This window comes from Pogoniulus pusillus, chromosome 14 (genome assembly GCF_015220805.1).
Source record: "Pogoniulus pusillus isolate bPogPus1 chromosome 14, bPogPus1.pri, whole genome shotgun sequence".
NCBI lineage: Eukaryota > Metazoa > Chordata > Aves > Piciformes > Lybiidae > Pogoniulus > Pogoniulus pusillus.
The window spans coordinates 16,983,727-17,003,049 of NC_087277.1; the positions used below are offsets into that span (position 1 = coordinate 16,983,727).

A 19,323-nucleotide genomic window follows, 5' to 3' on the forward strand; every position below is an offset into this window, starting at 1 on the left:
CAGCCTTCAACTTAACCTATCTGCCTACTCGGAGCAGCACACTCATCTACAGCATGTGTTTAATTACCATTCTTTACCTGTAACACTGCCACCTTCATTTCTCAATACACTGGCTACGCAGAACTGCAGTGGTGTATGTCAAATCTCTGGAGGAATACAGTTGCTGCTATTTAAATGTTGCTTGCTTCTCCTTTTCAACGAGAAAAAAAAATATTAATTCAGAGAAAAAAAAAGAGATTAGGCCACAAGCAGGCCCATCAGATGTTCTGCATCACTGCTCAGGCACAAAGCTCTTTCTGGGGCTGAAGAAAGCCAAAGGGAACTGAAGACATGCCTGGATGCCTTCCTCCCCCCCCCCCCCCCAAAGTTTATGCAGCATTTTAGGGGCTTTGAAGACAACCAAAGACTTCCAGCAACACTGTCAATTATATTTATCTTCAATAACAAAGCAAAACATGTTACAGTGATATTTAGAACACGGATTACCATATTTGTGTGTACAAAAGACACACAGACACAAGATAGGTGCCCTTCTGGTTTAAACTGCAGCTCACAGAGCAAGAAAGCTGTTTTTACACACCCAGCTCTGCCACAGGCTTCCTCGGTGACCTTGAACAAGTCAGTCTGGTTTCCTTACAAAACAAAGCTGCAGATACTTCCTCCATTCTTCCAAAGTTGGTTTACTCTGTGTTTTAGGCTGTAAAATACAAAAGCCTGTGTTTTCTTCATAAAAATAGAGTTTTGCAGAAAACGAGCTAAAAATATTTAGAGGTAGAAGTGGTAGAGACCAAATTCCGTTTTACTCATGAAAGCAAACCCCTTGAAATATCAACGGCTAAGTGCATCACCAAGGAGAATTTTAATAAGCAGGAAACGTGGACTCGTATTTTTCTTTACACTTTGAACAGATGAGACTAATACAGATTATCAATCCAAGTGTCAAGAGATACTGTCTGCTTGTTACAGCTAGCCTTATGGATGGCACAGTATTATAATCATTCTCCTCAAGGATGCTTTTTTAATATTAGAGTATACAGTGAAGTTGAAAACAAAGAAGCATATAGCATGAGAATTTTCATTCCAATTTTTAAATTATCCATTATTCTACATTGCATATCTTTTTTTTTTCCAAAACTGCTTCCTTTTGAGGCTAAGATTTTTAACTAATTTCTATTTGTCATTACAAGAAGTTATCAGTATACAGATGCTCATGTTCTTCTTTTAAGTAACACGACCAAGTTTTCTGCAGAAAAACGCCAAATTACATGATGTGTTCTGAAAAACATTGTTTGGGGTCAAAAACCCCAAACTTTGAGTTGCAGGGAGAAAGGGGAGCATGGACAGAGCAAAAACCAAGGCATAAAGTAAACAAAGGCGAACAGAAACACCCCAACCAAAACAACAAAACTGCAACAAACCACAGAGAAAGAAAAATGCACCAACCCCAAAAAACCATCAATGGAGCAGCCTTAAAGAAACAAAACCCCACCAATGAAAACCTCCGTACCCTACATGCTGGAAGACATTATGTCTCTGGTGTACCTAATACCAAATATCTGCAAAACTTTATCAATACTGCTCATCAAGTAGGTATCCTGAGTACCGTGGCATTTATGTGAAAATAATCTGTTAAGTAATGCCAACCAGATTATAGCATTTACTGTCAGAAATCAGGACTGTGAAACAGAACATTCGTTCTTGTTGTGCAAGATACATATACCGACATACACTGATAGTATCTGCATTGTACTCACTGTGTAAGCAATGTTGCTAAGAGTGAGAATTCTGTTAAAAAGCATTTATTGAAAAAAATTAATGCATCAGTTAACACTAAGAAAAACGTAGCAGAGATGGCCGTTTTCCTAAAATACACATTCAAACAAAACTCCTCAGACTTCCCACTTAACAGACAGGCCAAGGCTCTCAGTGAAGAAATGGCATTTTGCCTCCAAGGAAATTTAAGTCAAGATTTTTCTACTGTGACTATGAATTTGGTTGCTCAATTTCAGCCTGGTTTTAAAGATAACTGAGTATCAGCACCAGCTTTTTGAAAGCAAAGGGAGAAACAACAAATCAGAAGCTTTTGGACTGTATCAAGGCATTTAGCTTTTGTTTTAATTTTGGCTGCAGGGCTAGAGGCTGTCTCCTAGCGAAGTTGACTGCAAACACTACGAAGCTTTATGAAACACAGGGTTAAATAACAATTTTGTGCAACTAGAAGGCACATAAAAGGTTGTATATTTTTTTCTACTGAAGCTTAGCCAAACAAAATTAAAGATCTAAAATGCCTATCAGATGAACTAGCAAAGCTTGGCTTCCTCTAGGGCTACTTCTAGAGACTGAGCTCCTGTGGGGTGTGTTGAATGTATAATCATCAGAGGGTCAAATGAAGCTTCTCCCTCAGTGAATGGCATCATTAAGATCTTTCTGCTATTCAACTAATTGTTTTCACATCTGTTAATATCTGTATTCATCAACTTTTGATCAAACTGGCTGTTAAGTTCAAGCACTGGTGGGAAGGGGAACAGAACAGAACCAGAGAACATTTGCCTGAGTTTCACTGCCCCAAGACACCAAAGTTAGCTCACTACTCAGAAATTGCATTCATTTTGCTAACAAAGAATAAGAGCTCCCAACCCAAGTTTGCCCTTAGGATAGGTGGAACATTTTTTTTTGGTAAGGCCACAAATGCTTTTTACTGAGACAACTGCAGAACAGCCTTTAAAGCTCTGAGTGCCTGACAGATGTTCTAAAGTAAAATGTGGTTATTGCTCATATGAATCTTCTGCACCCCAATTTGCTTGCTTTCCCATGTTTGTACCCAGAATTCTTCAAACATGCTCTCCAAATACTGGAACTGCACTGTAATCTTCATTAATTTTCTCTCATGCTTGTTCATTATGTTGGTTTCAGGTTTTTGTTTGTTTTTTAGATTACTCTAATTATTTTGCGTGCATGTGTATAATATTTAAGAGTTGATAAAGATTACTTGCCCTAAGTATCCCTTTAGCCAAACAAACATCTTTGTGTTTGTTCACAAGAACTACTGACAAATAGTGCACTGCCATGACATCAAATTGGGAATTATGGCTGCTGACATATACCTCACACTAAACTCAAGCTTGCTAAGGCTGTCTTAGAAGGCAACCTTAGACAACTTGGTCTCTAAATCTATCATTCCTTACCCACTGGCAATCCCCTGCTCCTCCACTCCAGCCTCGCCTTCTCTAGCATACAGTCTTCTCTTGAACACCCTTTGCCAAAGGGTTCAATAGAGAACAGGGATAAGAGGTTTCCATGGACTCATAAGACTTTTGAAGATCAAGAAGCTCAGTTATCATTATATGGCCACTGGAGATGTTCTCGCTTAACAGTGAGGTTCTGACAGATAGAAACTGAGTAACAAACAACATTTTACTTTGTCAAAATCCAAGCCCAGTCCTCCAACACACACATCCATCCCAACTGAGATGCAACATCATCTCCATAAATGACTCTGCAATATGGACAAACTAATTCCATGCTCAGCTTACATTAGGCTATTTTTTTCTCTTCAAGGAGAAAGGTAAAGAACACTTCAGAAATAAGCCCTACAGAATGAAAATGAAAACACTGTTTTGAAGAGAAAGCAAAGCAAGCAACTAACATCCATTGCCTATACAGTTAAATGCTCTTTTGTGAAGTTCCCATCGTGTTAAAATTTTTGATTTATTAATTTAGTTGCCATTTGAGCCTCTCATGGCACATGCATGGAGAGGTTTTGCTCAGAGTGCAGCTCAAACTTCTTAGCTTCAACCTGGGACAGGCAGTAGTTAGGAAGAGAAGAAAAACTACAAAATCTGTGCTACAGTGCATAAACTGACCAGAAGATGATGCTGGTATCCCATTCTGGCATAAACTCATTCTAGAACACAAACTGCTTATTTTCTGGCAAAAATTCAATCCAACACTGAATTTATTATTATCTTCCTCCATTTGGTGAGCTTTATAGAAGAGTATATCTAAGCTATTTCCTGAGAAGTACAATTTTAAAGCAACACTATCACTTTCTGGGCCAGTGTTAACCTTAATCGCCTCACTGTCCTGACTCCACATTTTGAAACCGTAGTTGACAGAATTCACTGCTTTTATTTTTAAATCTCAACCTAGACTGGTTTTGAGGTGAGGAAAAAAAAAGGAGTCGAATATGTAGTATTAAATCTCCCGTACTTCCCTTTCCCAAAGGATCCTCTGATATTAAGCAGCAAAGAGACAGCACACATCCTTCTGGCCCATGCTAGGAGACTAGCCATTTTTCAAACCCATATGGGTTGTATCAATTTTCAGGTATGAAAGTTGTAGCAGATTTTCTTGTGGGTACACTAACCCACTCCTTCTCCTACTTCCATTTACTTTCTGAAGGCTTACTGTAGAGAACTATATAAGTCAGCATCATGAAAACTAAGAATGGGTTTTAATTACTCCTTCTCTAGGGCACTGATTCTGGTCTTCTGCCTCTCCATGTTCTAGGCTATCAGGAAAAAAAATGAACAACGAAACTACTGTTATCCTCAAGACATCTCTGAGAAGTACAACTCCAGTGTTTCAAGCAAACATCTGCATCACGAAAACCTGGAAAACTAAGACAAGAAAGTGAACTCTGCACATCCTGCTCCTTGTTATATAAAAATAGTCTAATGATTTTGGTCTGTGATAAGCTCACTGTTTATCATTTGGAACTGCTTCACTTAAACCTTTTCAGGTAGGGAGAAAGAAGAGTGAGATGAAGGTATCTGGAATGGTCACCAGAACCTTTCTTGACTTTATCAAGCTTGCTCTGTTTATGAGGAAAACCTTCTGAGGTAAACACAGTACAAAATCTCTAAAAGGCAAGGACCTCACCTCTTTGATGCTGTTCTAAGGAACCTCATTCTGTGAGGATTATTTTTGTTCTGTGAAGGGGATCCATGAGTGGATGAGTTGACCTCATAGATGTCTCTTAAAACCCCTATTCATTAATTCCAGGTCAACCTAGAAATAATTAGTCACATTTTCTAAGAAGGATATAGGAAAGCTAAGTTGCTTATGGGTCAGCAAGTCTGATCAGTGTCTGCTAATATCAGGGCTGCTTTCCCTCTCATCTAATAACCAATTACACAAAAGAACATAAAGTTGTGCAGCCACTGAGTATCTAATTAATCAGGAACTGCATACTAGGGACATGTCTCCCTTGTCCTGCTTCTCCTCCTGTTTCATAAGAACAACATCTTATGAAAAAAAATTTGTGCTAAAATGGTGTTGACAAGTAAGGGCTGTACCTGATTTATGTATCACTGCACCTCAAAAGGAAGTATGTAATTTACAAAGACTCTCAGGGTCACATAAAACACAAACGTAACATTATCAATTTCTTAGACCTCCTAAGTATTACATGCAATTATGAACTGAGTAAAAAACTATCCATGGGCTCTCAATAAGGCAACATTATGACATCTATATTTAAAAAACACTGGAGGAACAGTTAACATATTTTAGTGAATGATGAGCATAGCATAACCCCTCTATGTATAAACAAACACAGGCTAAGACAAATAGCTACCCACATTTAAAGTTCCATCGCTACAGAACTAAGTAGCAAGCTGGTGTTGACATCCTTTGAATCTAAGAAAACAGGAAATTAATTTTTATATACATATTTTTTAAGTTTCACAATGAACCTTAAGGTTATTTTATTAACCAAGAACTAGTGTATTTAAAAAACAAGAAAATGGTGTTTAGCATTCACAAACTCCTCTTTCTCCAGACAGCATACCTGGGATTCAAAACTATTGAATGAGAGATGTCAGCAAACAGAGATGATGTTTTGTTTAGGAGAACCTGTAGCAGAACCCAGGTGCAGCTGAGACTCTAAATCACAGAAAAGTCAATTTCTATTCACTTCAATCAATCCCCCTCCTAATCTTATACCAAGAAAGGCCATTCACCTGAAAAGAGCTTTCACCTATAGCCTGCTTCATGAGAACAGCAATAAACTTTCAAGTAGCAGTTTTTCAGGCAGTCATTTTATCCTCTGCAATGGGCAATCAAAGGTCATCTTCAGCTAATACAAAGTCTCTTATTCAATGCAAAATCCACCACCTTAAACAGCTTCATTTGTTCCTCCAATTACAGAAGACAGCTTGTTGCCAGCACAGTTCTGTGGAACAAGTTATGTTTACCTACGAAATGCCTGCAGAGTGGTATTAAAGTACTCAGAAAACACAAGAACATGTTACCTAGCTTTAAAAAGGCTTCCAGGAGCTCACCACCAAATAGAGCTGAAGTTAGCTTAGCTAACTGTTGTGAGACTAGATGAAAGAGTACTTAGTATATCAAAGACAGCAAATATCGCCAGACTGTATCCCTTTATAAAACACAAATGTATGAGCAGACCATTATGACCTCTTGTCACTAGCTCCAGACTCAAATGAACTGTATTACTTCATCTGTTGACTTGAGAACAGCTTCAGTAGTCTTTTGATGAAGCTGAAAACACATTCAAGAATGTTACGAAAAACAAACTAGGCAGGACACCAAGATCTACAAGACCAATGGACACAGCTGGAGAAAAGGTAACTTTATGGTCATAGCCCTTCTTCATATCTAGGAGAAGAGATATTAAATAAGCATTGCATGCCTTCATACAGCAAATAAAATATCAGCAAAACTCATCTGATGGCAGTACTTATGTAGTACTGAGCTTTTGAGCACTACTTCCAAAAAAACTGTGGTATTGGTCTCCACAACTCCATTCAAAGCATTTCAACAAGACATAGTAGTAAGCTTTCAGGGGACTGAGAAACTAGCACCAAAAAATAACTACCAAAAATTAAACAAACAAACAACAGTGAATGCATGTAGGAAGACTGCAAGCCTCATCCTACCACCATGACACGGAAGACAAAGTCCAGTAAACTTGAACTTGTAGTAGAGAAGTTCACCTACCCTGAAATGAAAGGGTAGCAAGGTTTTTTTGAATTGCAGAAGGAGCTGTGAAACTGCCATCTCAGCAGAGTAAGTGTCTTCAGCGAAAGCTTTCCGTTCAGTCAGTTCTCTCAAGGTAGAAGGTCAGACCTCCTTTTGTAACGGCGCTAAGATGTTACTGCCGGATGGAATTTTTAAATTCCAGTTGATTAATTTTGATATTCAGGAGTCTTGCTACTGGCCACAATTTTAATGATAAAAGCTTCTTTGCAACGGTCCTGAAAACATTACACAGACAGAAACAACAGAGACTAGAACACTTACAGAATAACTAGCAATGTACAACAAACACTAAACTATTAGAACTGGAACTTACGATGAACAATACCACCTGCCCACTAGAAGGGCCCGAAAGCTCCTTTCAGCTTAAGGTACAAGGCACTTGGATTCATTTACGGAGTTTGCTAAAGGGGCTTTTCAGTGTTTACTCACAAAATATATCATCTTCAGACTCTCAGGGCTAACTACAGTTTCCAGAGAGTACCCAAACACTTGCAGGGAATTCTGTCAATGTCTTGATCTTCCCCAGCTCTAGCAAGGTGCTGGGAGAGATGTAGACAATCTCTGATCTGATCCTGGTTCCTCTTGGACTCCAGAGTCAGCATGGAGCTTTGCAAAGGTGCAGGCAGGATGTCCTGAGGATGTACAGATGGGCACAATGTCGTGCTGGCTAACCGAGTCTATTGCGCGAGACACTTAAAGCCTATCTTCGGGTAAACTGAGACAAGGCAGTTTCCAGGTAGACAAACCCAAAGCATTAGGGTTTGGTATTATGCAACAGAGCTAGCTTACAGATTCACAGAACATGGCAGGATGCAAGGGCAGCAGAAGCTCTATAAAGGCAGAGCACTGGCAGAAGCACATTAAGGTAAACCATGTTGTGTTTACCTGCTCATCTCTCTTTATCAGTGCATCTTGAGACTAATGGCTCTTTGGTCATAGATCAGCCAATCAGAAGAGCACTGTGCCCAAACTGACCACATAAGGTGAAACCAGAGCTTACTATTACCTTTTTAGGGCAGAACACAAACAATTGTATAAACATATGAGGGTACACTGTAAACAAGTTTGGAAGGAGAGATGGAGATTCTGAGGCACCATGGCCTTTTGTCTTCCTTTCCTACGCTTGCTTCCCCCAACAGCTGAAGGAAGGGAAGCAGGGGAACAACATGTCTGGACAAATCAGGACATGTTTAGGTCTATTTTGGCCTTCCACATCACCTTTTTCCCCCTCAAGTTCTGAAGGGCATGGGTAATTAAAGCCTGATCGCTGTCCTTCATACTTCTATTTAAAATATTCCATGTAAGAAATTTACATAGAAATGTTTTATGTAAAAAAATTAGTAATTCAGCTAATAATGTTTTCAGAACCTCAACAATCAGAACTACCTCTAAGATCTTACCATCACTGGTCCCTCACCTTTCTGTATTATAAGGTCTCAAGTTTAAATAATACCTTTTATTCTTCCTCTTGGAATCAATAATGCATTACTGGGACTAAAAGCCTTAGATGAAGTTTCCATCAGCAGTTCAGCCACTCTTTGAGCCCATGGAAGTTTGCTCTGTTAACGTTTTGTCAGCGCTGCTTGTGAAGTGTCTGCAGGATGTGCAGAAAAAAAACACCAGGTGTTCTTACACCTTGGCCCAGCCAGCCTTCATAGATTCAGATTTAACTGCTTTTTAACTGAATTACAACACAAAGTCAATGAATCCTGGAAATATTCCAATATTTGTCTACAACAAGCTTTTCAGAGAGTTATCACCCATTGCTCTAAAAAAAGAAAACTAAATAAATTAAACTATGTGAAAACATTCCAGCAAATAACATGAACAGAGACTAACCAGAAACTTCACAGTTGTACAGATGCTTTTGAAGGGGCCAGTAATGAAGGTAAAATGTGAAAAGCATTTTTGCACCAAAGAATTTCTTACTAAGGTTTGCATGTATCTCAAGCATAATTCAAGCCTACCAATGGAAGCACAGGCATTTACTCTCGCACTTCTGTCATTCTGATCTCATGCTAGAATAAAGTCCTGAGCAAAATATGCTTGCTACAAGAACACTTTGTTGTGTCGTTTGTGTTTTGTAAATTTGACCCTTCTGCATGAAATTGAGGAATATCATCTCGTGGCTGATAAAACTTCTGCAGTTGTTCATATTCAAATTATCAACTCCCAGAGAAAAGGTCTGCAGGAAACACCACAGATATCCAAGTATTTGGATATTTTCTTATGTTCTTCACCTTCTGAAAATAAAGAAAGGAAGATGGGGAAGCAATTATAGGTACAATAGCTACAATTTTTCTTACTACTTCTTTCCCAGTCTTATGCTGAGCAAAAAAAACTTGCACAAATAAAAAGTTATTCACTAGCTACACAAGCAGATTAGTAGAGCTATGCATTAAGAGTTATTATGGATGCAAAAATACCCTGAAAGAAAGCTCATGTAACCCTTTATTCATTATAATTTTAGGCATAACTTGTAAGAAAGTGGTTGACAGTTCAACCACGCAACGTTTTCCCTCTTGGTTCACTGTAGTCCATGATGTTCCTCTTCAAACAGGTTGATGTGTATTTTGTGAGAAGATCTCAAGCCACTCCCAGCCCAAAACTCACAGAATAAAAGATTAGAAAGAATAGCAAATTTCTCAAGTGAAAAGAAGAATTCCTGAAGTACCTTAATTTTAGAGAGGTGTTTAATATGTCTCATGTCCACACTATTACACAGCTCACTGAAAAAATGTGAACTTTTCTCTTACGAAACCATGCTGTTGCTACTGATCTGTGTGGACATAACTACAAGACGCAAATTCAAGAGCAGGGGAGAGGGCAATGTTAAAAGTACAGCCAATGTAAGCACACTAAGTTTTACTAGAAAAGGACTGCAGTCAGATTTCATGTCAAGGTCTTAGTTGACATGTCCCACAACTATCCAACACACAACCCCCCCCAGATATCTAGCAAGAGCTTAGAAAATATAAATACCACTTTCCCAAGTATCACAGTACAATAGTAGAACATATTTTGAGATGTAGATGATTATTAGAAAGTCAACAAATTATTAGAAATAGGAAGATTTAATACACAGATAGCAAGGGAAGCTTCCTCAAAATCATGTTCAGATTTTATCAGCAATAATCTCTTGTCTTGTGATACAGTATTTTGAAATCTAGAAATAGGACTTATCTTGCTGGTAGTGACAAGAATTAAAACTGTAGAGCACATTTGTGTGAAAAGAAGAAAACTCTTCTCACACCTTCTGAATCCTAAGGTTGAAACGGGCATGCAGATAGCTATTCTAACTTGATAGCACTAACATTTAATACATTGAGAAGCTTCCACACTATTGTAAAAGCGCCTCAATTTAGGTGTAAATTTTTTAAAAATACAACAAAATCCATTACAAAATATATGGAAATTAAGTTTAGTGTTGGATAACAATTAGAAATCTTAATTAAGTCTGTAAAAAAAATACCTAGAAGAAATTAAATTCTTGATTTTCTAAGGGACTACTGAAAATGCTTTTAGTAAAAAAGACAGCACAGGTTTCCTTGTGTGATCCATTAAGCACCACATCAAGCATTCTGACATGACAAGAATAGGTATTGTCTTAATGCAGCATGTATTTAGTTCTTTCTTAAAAATCAAGTGACATAGCAAAAAGCTGCTATTTTGTACTTCGTTTTTAACTATGCAGTTGGTTACTTTTTCCCTCTTTAAGCAGGAGTATTAACAACAGTTCTCTGCTTATGTTATTGAGTTTGTTCTCCACTACATGAATAATCACTGCATAATTTAATGATTCCCTGTAATACATGTGAACATTTATTTTAAGAGTTCTGCATATCCTCAGTTCTGCCAGTTTCTTGCCACTTCAGCTTCATCTGGCAATTCCTCAACTGATTTACAGTTTTCTGGGTTTTAACATCATAGAAAGCATCCATGCCACTGTTCTTTCCTTATTCTGGTCTTAAAAGCTATGTTGCATTTCAGGTTCCCGTATTTTAGTGTGTCACACAGGCAGGTGTAGATTTAGGGTAAGGAAGATCTAATTACACAGCAGAGCATTAAACATCTCAGGTTGTTTTAAGGCAGTTTGCCTCTGTGGAAGAGACCATGAGATAAATGAGGTTTAATGACAATAGATCACTAGCAGGTCTTATGCAAGAAGGCCATATGCACTAACCAAAGGCTGAATGTGGACGTATTTTTTGTTAAGAGAGATCAACTTCTTTATATTGAGCTGAAATTGTGTAGTTTTTTGGGAGGTGAGAGTGCCCTAAATGAGCGCTTTGAATCTCAACTAGCTCCAAAACTATCTAATATTTCAAGATAACAGCACGTGTGTATGGATGGTGCTTAAAAAATGCACACAAACCCAGAGGTAAATATGCTGCATATCTAGAATTAAGCTATACAAAGGATACTCATTTCCCTTTTTTTTTGCTATCTTATGCTAGAAGACAGGAAGATTTCACTTGACTCATAAGGTGTTCTCTGAAGGAAGAAGTAACCAAGAAAAAAACATCTTTAAATAAGATTGCATTCTGGAAGAAGGTTTTGTTCCCTTTTTAACCAAAAGCTCAGTATATGCTAATTTATTACATTTGTCTTTATTTTCTTCTGCCTATCTCATATAAGGCTTCCCTACTCTTTCTTCCTCCTGGTAATTAGTAAGCATTTGCACTACAGGATCAAAAACAAAAGACCAAGTCTAAAGAGAAGTCAGCTACATTACACCTGTTTTAACTTCAGAGGAGGACAGTATCTGAGAGGAATTGGTTTTAACCCCAGCAGTGTCAACATAAGACGTTTAACTGTGTTTACCAAAGGAAGCTAGTCTTTCATTCCTTCAGGCAGATCACGAACATGCTCACATTCCCAGATAACTTCAGACAAGTAGCAGCACTGTGTTCTCTATCCAGCCTTGAAACTACAATACTTCAGCAAGTTGCCCTCCAAACTCCTTCTGGTCCACAGTCCAAAAATTCTCTATGCTCATATCCATGGCCTCAATTACAAGGTAGTAAAGTACCAAGTTACGCACAGACTTCAAAGCAGTCATACAGATTAATTCAGGATTAACTCTCCTGAGTAATCATTTAACTAGCAACCTAATCAGATAATGTGTTCAACAGCACACCAACAATCCCTCTTTGCTTGAAGATTTTATTATGAAGTCAAAATTAAGAAGCAATGTTCTGATGACCTTAGCACACCACCAACTATAACAGATTTACAAGTAACAGAACCTCAAACAAGACATTACAACAAAGACCATTGTAAGCAGTCTCTTCCCTACTGTAAAGTCTTCAAACACTGCAGAAGGCACCACCACACCACCATCCCCCCGTTAATGGTACAAATTTAGAGTACTAAAGCAAGGTGGCAATAGAGAGAGTATTTCTAGTGACATGTATTGTCCACTGCTGTAAGTTGATCTGAGGAAAAGACATGAAGCTCCTCAAAACTTGAAGTCAGAAAACACTGTTATTTAATTGAACATGACTTCTAATGATTAAAACTTCCCATCTGAATGCAGAACCTCATCTTTACTAAGATGCATTACACATTTTTCCTGGCTATTTCTCCCATTCCTCAAATTCATGTTGAATTTTAACCCCATTATCCAATGTGCTCGTAACTCTTTTTGTATTGGTGCTCCCAGCAGATCAAATAGGCTCATGAAGTTCACCATCATGATCACTAATGCAAATACTGTAATATTACAGGGCAATTCAGACCTCAGGGAGGCTACATTTCACTTGTCATTCATTCCCGACAGCATTTTAAGCATTTTTTTAACAACAGGTTTCCTTAGTTTACTTATGAGTGAATCCTGTCAAATCCCTACCGTCAAGCCATTCTCTAAAGCTTTCTACCCTTCATAAAGGCCTCTTAGCATACCATGGAAAAAGGTTACCATTTAAAATTCTGGGCAACTTTTTGCCCTTTATCAGTATTTCAGCCACACAGCTAGAAAGCACAATTAAGGAGACTCCACACACATACCCAAACGGAAAATCATCTCATTGCAACTCAGATTCACAGACAAACTCTAAGTCCCAAATGGAACCTCAAAAGAAGTTTTATCATATACCCTTGATTTATAAGTTCCAGGAAAATAAACGGTCTGACCTTAAACATCAGGCATGTGTTTTGCCAATGCTTTCTGCAAGTGCTTGCCTTCCTGACAATCACTCTCAGTATTCAAAATCATTCTAAACATGCCTTACTTAAAATAAAGCTTCTTCCACATTTAAAGTTCTCTTTAGTGCTTCAAACAAACATTTTATTTCCAGAACAGTCACTCTAAAGTTCTTTTGGAAAAACAACCATACCAGCTACCAAGCTTTCAATTGTGAGTGCCATTTGAGTCAGATGGGAAAGAGCAAATACCTTTGGAGAAGGTTCATATTAAATGGCATTATACTTGAGGTAGTTGTACAAAGGTGGTTTTTGGACAGAGGTGAAGCACATTGCAATAAGGAAAACTCACCAATGCAGAGTAAGGACAAAGGGCAGCTGACCTGATGACACACATCCACCTCCTTGCTCAACTAGGAGTAAAAGTGCACTACAGCTATCAATCTAAAACTCACACTACAAATGGTGACTAGATGAAGAAAAATGCAAGGAAAGTAAATACATCCTGATTCTGAGCTCTTCATCACACTTGGAATCCACAGCACAACTGAATTTATAAAGGTTGAGACTCAGTTAAAGATTTGGTGTATCAAATGACAAACAGAAAATGCTATTCCTTAAAACCACACCACTGGGGTGGGTTTTTTCAGTACAACTCTTCATTGCTGCTATTCCTTAAAACCACACCACTGGGGTGGGTTTTTTCAGTACAACTCTTCATTGCTGTTTTATTTTTCTTTCATTTTTAAACACCACTGATAGGAAATAAAAGTCCAACAGCATAGCAGAATATTTCCATCTCCAGCACAAGTCGCCTGTGACCCCAGCCAAGTGAACATGTCCTTCACCTCCCCAACTACCACCTGGAGAGCCTCCCTACACCCATAAAGCAGCCATCCACAATTCCTTGCACATTGTCCCTCTGAATCACCACTAATACTATTTGTAGCTGCTCCTAATCTGTTCTGATGACAGCTGTATCACACGCTGTGCTGAGTCCTTTTAAGCATCAACTATATCACGGGCATACTTAACAACTGCATATAAATACCTCCATTACCTACTCCCTTTGTCAAAATACAGTATTTAAATCTAAGAAGAAAAAAATTCTGCACCTCAGCAGCTTTTGTTTTGACCTCGGATACCCATACAACTAAGTATCATGACAGCGCCAGTAAGAACTGGTATTCTGGTTACATAAAAGCATGACTACATTGCAAGCAAGCCTTTAGAAGCTGCTAGCTCTCACATCAAGACCAATGAAAGAGAACTTACCTGCTGGCAAGGAAAGTCTTGAAATATCTGTAACAATAAAGAAACACATTTAGAAATAGAAGGAAAAATAGCTCTAAAATTGCCTTAGCCTAATTATTTTCTGCAAGACTGTACTTGTTTAATAAAGCACATTATCTGAAGCAATTTGCTAGCTGCTAGTCACACCACATGCAAATCAAATGCATTTGCCTTGTCTCACCCTGTTCATTAACAAGATTATGTTTTGCCCACCGAACTGAAGGACAAAGATTATACTGCTGGGCAATGAGTGTCATCACCACAGCAGAATACAGATCACTACACACAAATCAAGTGCTGCAAACCATTTCACTATTACTACCTATGTAATTTTGGAGCTCAAAGTGTCAGGGCTAGCCTTTGCATATGAAAAGGACAGTATTGTATGTTTCCTTTATTCTGAAAGGCTTAAAGAAGTAGCCAAGCTTACAGACGAGTAAGTATGGAACCCAAGAAATGTTATAAGGAAGGAGACTGATTTTTATCGCTCAGGCACATGAGACAGTTGCTGATCGTTTTTATCCTGAGCTTGTATCATCTTTACAAGACTGCCTCAGGAGTCCAAATAGACTATACTGAAACTTACACTCTAAGTCAAGAAGGGTACAAATGAACACACATTCAACTTTCCTTAAAAGCCTCTTCTAGAAGCTGTGAGTCATTATTATTCCTTCTGCTTGCTTTTCATACATTTATGTATCATCTCAGTACACCTGATTTTAACTGGGACTTGTGGTACCAATCAGTTCAGAACAGAAACTAGGACACACGAACAACTAAAAGGCAAGAATTACTCAACACGTGTAGGGATGAGGACTGGAGACACAAAACAAAGGGTCAATAGAAGGTGAAATAAAAATGGAGGGGGGGGAAAGAGGTGAGGGGTAGGACAAGATTCAAGAACTAGTAAAACCAGTAAGAAACTGAACTGAATACAAAAAAAAAAAAAAAGGTCTGCAGAGTTATTTGGTTATAAGCAGGCAGCAATGTTAAATAATAAATTATTGTACAAGGTAAAAAATCCAAACTCCAGATGGAATCTGAACTTTAACCATCAGTGTAACAATTTCAACAGATTCAGAGAGATTATCAGTGCAGATGGTGACTGCTTTGCTACCTATTAGAAGAAATAACAAGGCTTAATTTACTAGCCCCCCCCTTCTCATCAATGAATTCTTAACGTTGTTTGCAACCCATGTTTGTGGTTGCAAAACATGAGGACACTTGAATATCGAAGACAATTTCTAAGAATTTCCGAAATCAGCCATAGTACTCTGAGGAGACAATGAAATGGCCACACAGAAAGGTAGAAGCATATTTAAAACAGTAAATGAAAACAGCAACAGGACACCATAAAGAAATGAGAAAAATATTACAGGCTTTTTTTTCCTGGCAAAATATGTAAAGTTTAAAAACACAGTTTAAAAGAAGCTCATCATGCTGTCTGCTTATTATATGAGATGGCTTTGTCTTTAAGAAATGCCTTGAGATGAGAGAAACCCTGAGAGGAAGATGATGCAGGAACTGCAGGGAAAGAAAAAAAACCAACACAAACCAACAAACCTCAAGTTGTCTCCTGCACAGAAGCCTTAACCTTAAATACCCTTTTATTTTTTGTTAAAGGTGTTTTTTAACTTCCAAAAATGCTAGACTGTTTTCTATGCGTGTTTTACCCCTTTCCACTTTTTCAATCTAATTCTTTTATTTCCCAAGGTCAGGGAGGGGAAGAATCCTTTATTTAGTTTTGTTCTGTTAGGCTTTGGGCCTCCAGGAAGCTCTAAAGTAGAACGCCATCAAGATGGTTTTGGGCAGTAGAGTCTTCAAGTGGACTTTGTGGATCTCCTCAGGAGTAGTTCTTACACAATCTATGGATGCCTTGAGTACCAAGTATCTCTAACATGGTGTTTATTTTTGTGTAACTACGCATTTCAAGATCATTGGACTCAATGGTCTTGAAGGCCTTTTCCAACCTGGTTAATCCCAGAGTTTCCTCTAACGTCTTAGAAATGGAGCTGAAATTCAAATCCTCTTTCCAAGAGTAACATCTAATCAACAAAACCAGGAATACTTTGTGAGCTTCATGTTCCTACCCTAAGGTAAAATGAGAATGTAACTCCATGAACAACTACAAAGGCTCAGACTCTCACCTCATCTACAGCACTGATCTCTTTCCAGAGCTGTGGCAAGCAGCAGAAAGAAGAAATTTTATCCTGTTCTCCTGCAGCAGGAACTGACTGACTAACCTAACACTATTCCCTTGAAATGAATTCAGATAGTCAGTTCATGACCAATCTCTCATTCCAGTGACAAGTAAAGGCTAGCAGCAGACAAGGAACCACAGACCACAGTCTCCAGGAAGCCAAATAGCATATTTGAAAACAATCCTTCCAAGTCAAAGAGGAATATCACAGGCTCAACACAAGATGTAATTTTTCTACTTATCTACTAGGTACCAAAATCATTTATGAATAGATGTGTACTCAGCTTTTAGCCTTTGCATGACTGATGCTGTAGGATGCTGTCTCGAAGGCTGGACTCAACCTGGAGATCTCCCTTGCTATTTATTCCCCATCAGGATAAAAAGGCAGCCTAAATTTTCTTCTTGTCTTTTGAGATCTCATCTATGCCAAACTATTTTTCTTTGTTTGAAAGCAAGTAGTCAGAAAACACAATTCACCTTCCACAAAAAATACTTTGTAAAACTGTTTCTTAATAGTGAACATATCCTAGAGTTTCTCATCTGACCTATTGAGCAAAGACCTTGAAGATACAATAAATTCCTTATGATAGCACACCCACTGAGAATAAGCTGTTTAAAAGTTTTACAATATGATTCAAATATTGTATAAACCACCAATTAGTTTGTTCCACATACATATTTTTTTCCTTTGTCCTTAAAAGTGCATCCCTTTTAATCTACATGTAGCCTACTTCTAATTTAACCATCTGCAGAGATCAATGTTAACAGCCCTTTACTTTATAATTTTCTATTAAGGCAATTTTAGGGCAATTCTGAAGAGCGACTCAAAATCTTTTCTAGTATCAGTTGTGTAGAACAAGAGGCAGAAGCAGCACACTGTAAAGGCCCATTTTTCTAAATCTTTGATCATCTTACAAGCATTTTTAATACTCAAATTAGTTATGCTTTTCAGTAGCTTCCTCACTTTGCCAACACCAGTATGTAACACAGTATTCATGTGTGAGTCATGACAGCACCAAAAACACCATTTGCTTGAAGTTTTTTTCCTTATTGACATACCTATTGCAGCATTTGCCTCAGGCACAGCAGCCACTGAATATCTAGCATTAACTGGGGAGAAGTGAAGTGGGATAGAATAGAATCAACCAGGTTGGAAGAGACCTCCAAGATCATCCAAGTCCAACCTAGCACACTGCCCTATCCAGTCAACTAGACCATGGCACCAAGTGCCTCATCCAGTCTTTTCTTGAACACCTCCAGGGATGGCAACTCCACCACCTCCCTGGACAGCCCATTCCAATGGCAAATCTCTCTCTCTGAAGAACTTCCTCCTTCAAGGTCCATCTGCAGGGCTCTCCTACCCTCCAACAGATTCACACCTGCTCCTAACTTGGTGTCATCTGCAAACTTACTCATGATGGACCCTATCCCCGGTCCAGGCCATGAATAAAGATACTGAACAGGACTGGGCCCAGCACTGATCCCTGGCGGGACACCACTAGTGACTGGCTGGCAGCTGGATGTGGCACCATTCACCACCACTGTCTGGGCCCAGCCTTTCAGCCAATTTGTGACCCATATCAGAGTGAATCTGTCCAAGCTACAAGCTGCCATCTTTGCCAGGAGCTTGTTGTGGCAGATGGTGTCAAAGGCTTTGCTGAAGCTCAGGTAGACTACATCCACAGCCTGCCCCACATTCACCAGGTGGGTAACCTGATCATAAAAGGAGATCAGGTTGGTCAGGCAGGACTTGCCCTTCCCAAATCCACGCTGGTTAGGCCTGACACCTTGGCCATCCTGTAGGTACTTTGTGATGGCACTCAAGATGACCTGTCCCACGACCTTGCCTGGCACCAAGATCAGGCTGACAGGTCTGTAATTTCCCAGTTCCTCCTTCTGGCCCATCTTACGAATAGGCACCACACTGGCCAGCTTCCAGTCTTCAGGTACCTCTCCGGTGAGGCAGGATGGTTGATAAATGATGAAGAGTGGCTTGGCCAGCTCATCTGCCAGCTACTCTCAGCATCCTAGGATGGATCCCAACTGGTCCCATGGACTTGTGAGGATGCAAGTGGCTCACTGGGTCCCTTACTGCTTCCTCCTGGATTACAGAGGGACTGTACTGGTCCCTGACTCCATCTGCCAGCTCAGGAGGCCAGGTGTCCTGGAGACACCCTGGCCCACTGTTGAAGGCTGAGGCAAAGAAGCTGTTAAGTACCCCTGCCTTTTCCTCATCTTTTGTTAATGTATTTCCCCTCTCCATCTAATAAGGAGTGGAGGTTGTCCTTGTCCCTTTATAGGATAGACATCTCTACCCCCAAAACTTGCAGCATTGTTTTGTGCTTTGGCCAGATCTGATGAAGTAGTGTAGAAAAGCACACATTTTCTTTACAACCCTACTTCACAGGAGATCCACACTGCATCAGAGCACTTTATTATCATTGTTTAAATCTCTGCTTCAACTGCAAATATCAGCAGTAATGATTTAATGCTTTCATTTGTGTCTGTTGAAAAGGTTAACCAGCAAGCAGCCAAGAATGAACTGTTATGAGACCCTTCTTGAAAATGTGCACAGCCTACATTGTACTTCTGAAGTGTTCTGTTTACCCAGTTACTAGTTTTAAAGCACTCTACTGCCCTTAGACCACAAAACCAACACAAAATTAAGGCAAGGAAAAAAA

The 19,323-nt window shown here is 39.0% G+C and overlaps 1 protein-coding gene across 4 annotated transcripts in view; it reads right to left on the bottom strand.

Moving 5' to 3' along the window:
• Positions 1-19,323, bottom strand: part of PTK2 (protein tyrosine kinase 2) — a 196,855-nt gene that overhangs the window by 142,382 nt on the left and 35,150 nt on the right. For 3 of the 4 annotated variants that reach the window (XM_064154374.1, XM_064154368.1, XM_064154369.1), the window contains exon 3: positions 14,425-14,451. The exons of the other annotated variant lie outside the window; for it this stretch is intronic. The gene's annotated coding sequence lies outside the window, so the exon portion shown is untranslated. The remainder of the gene's footprint in view (positions 1-14,424; positions 14,452-19,323) is intronic. 4 annotated transcript variants of the gene reach the window in all.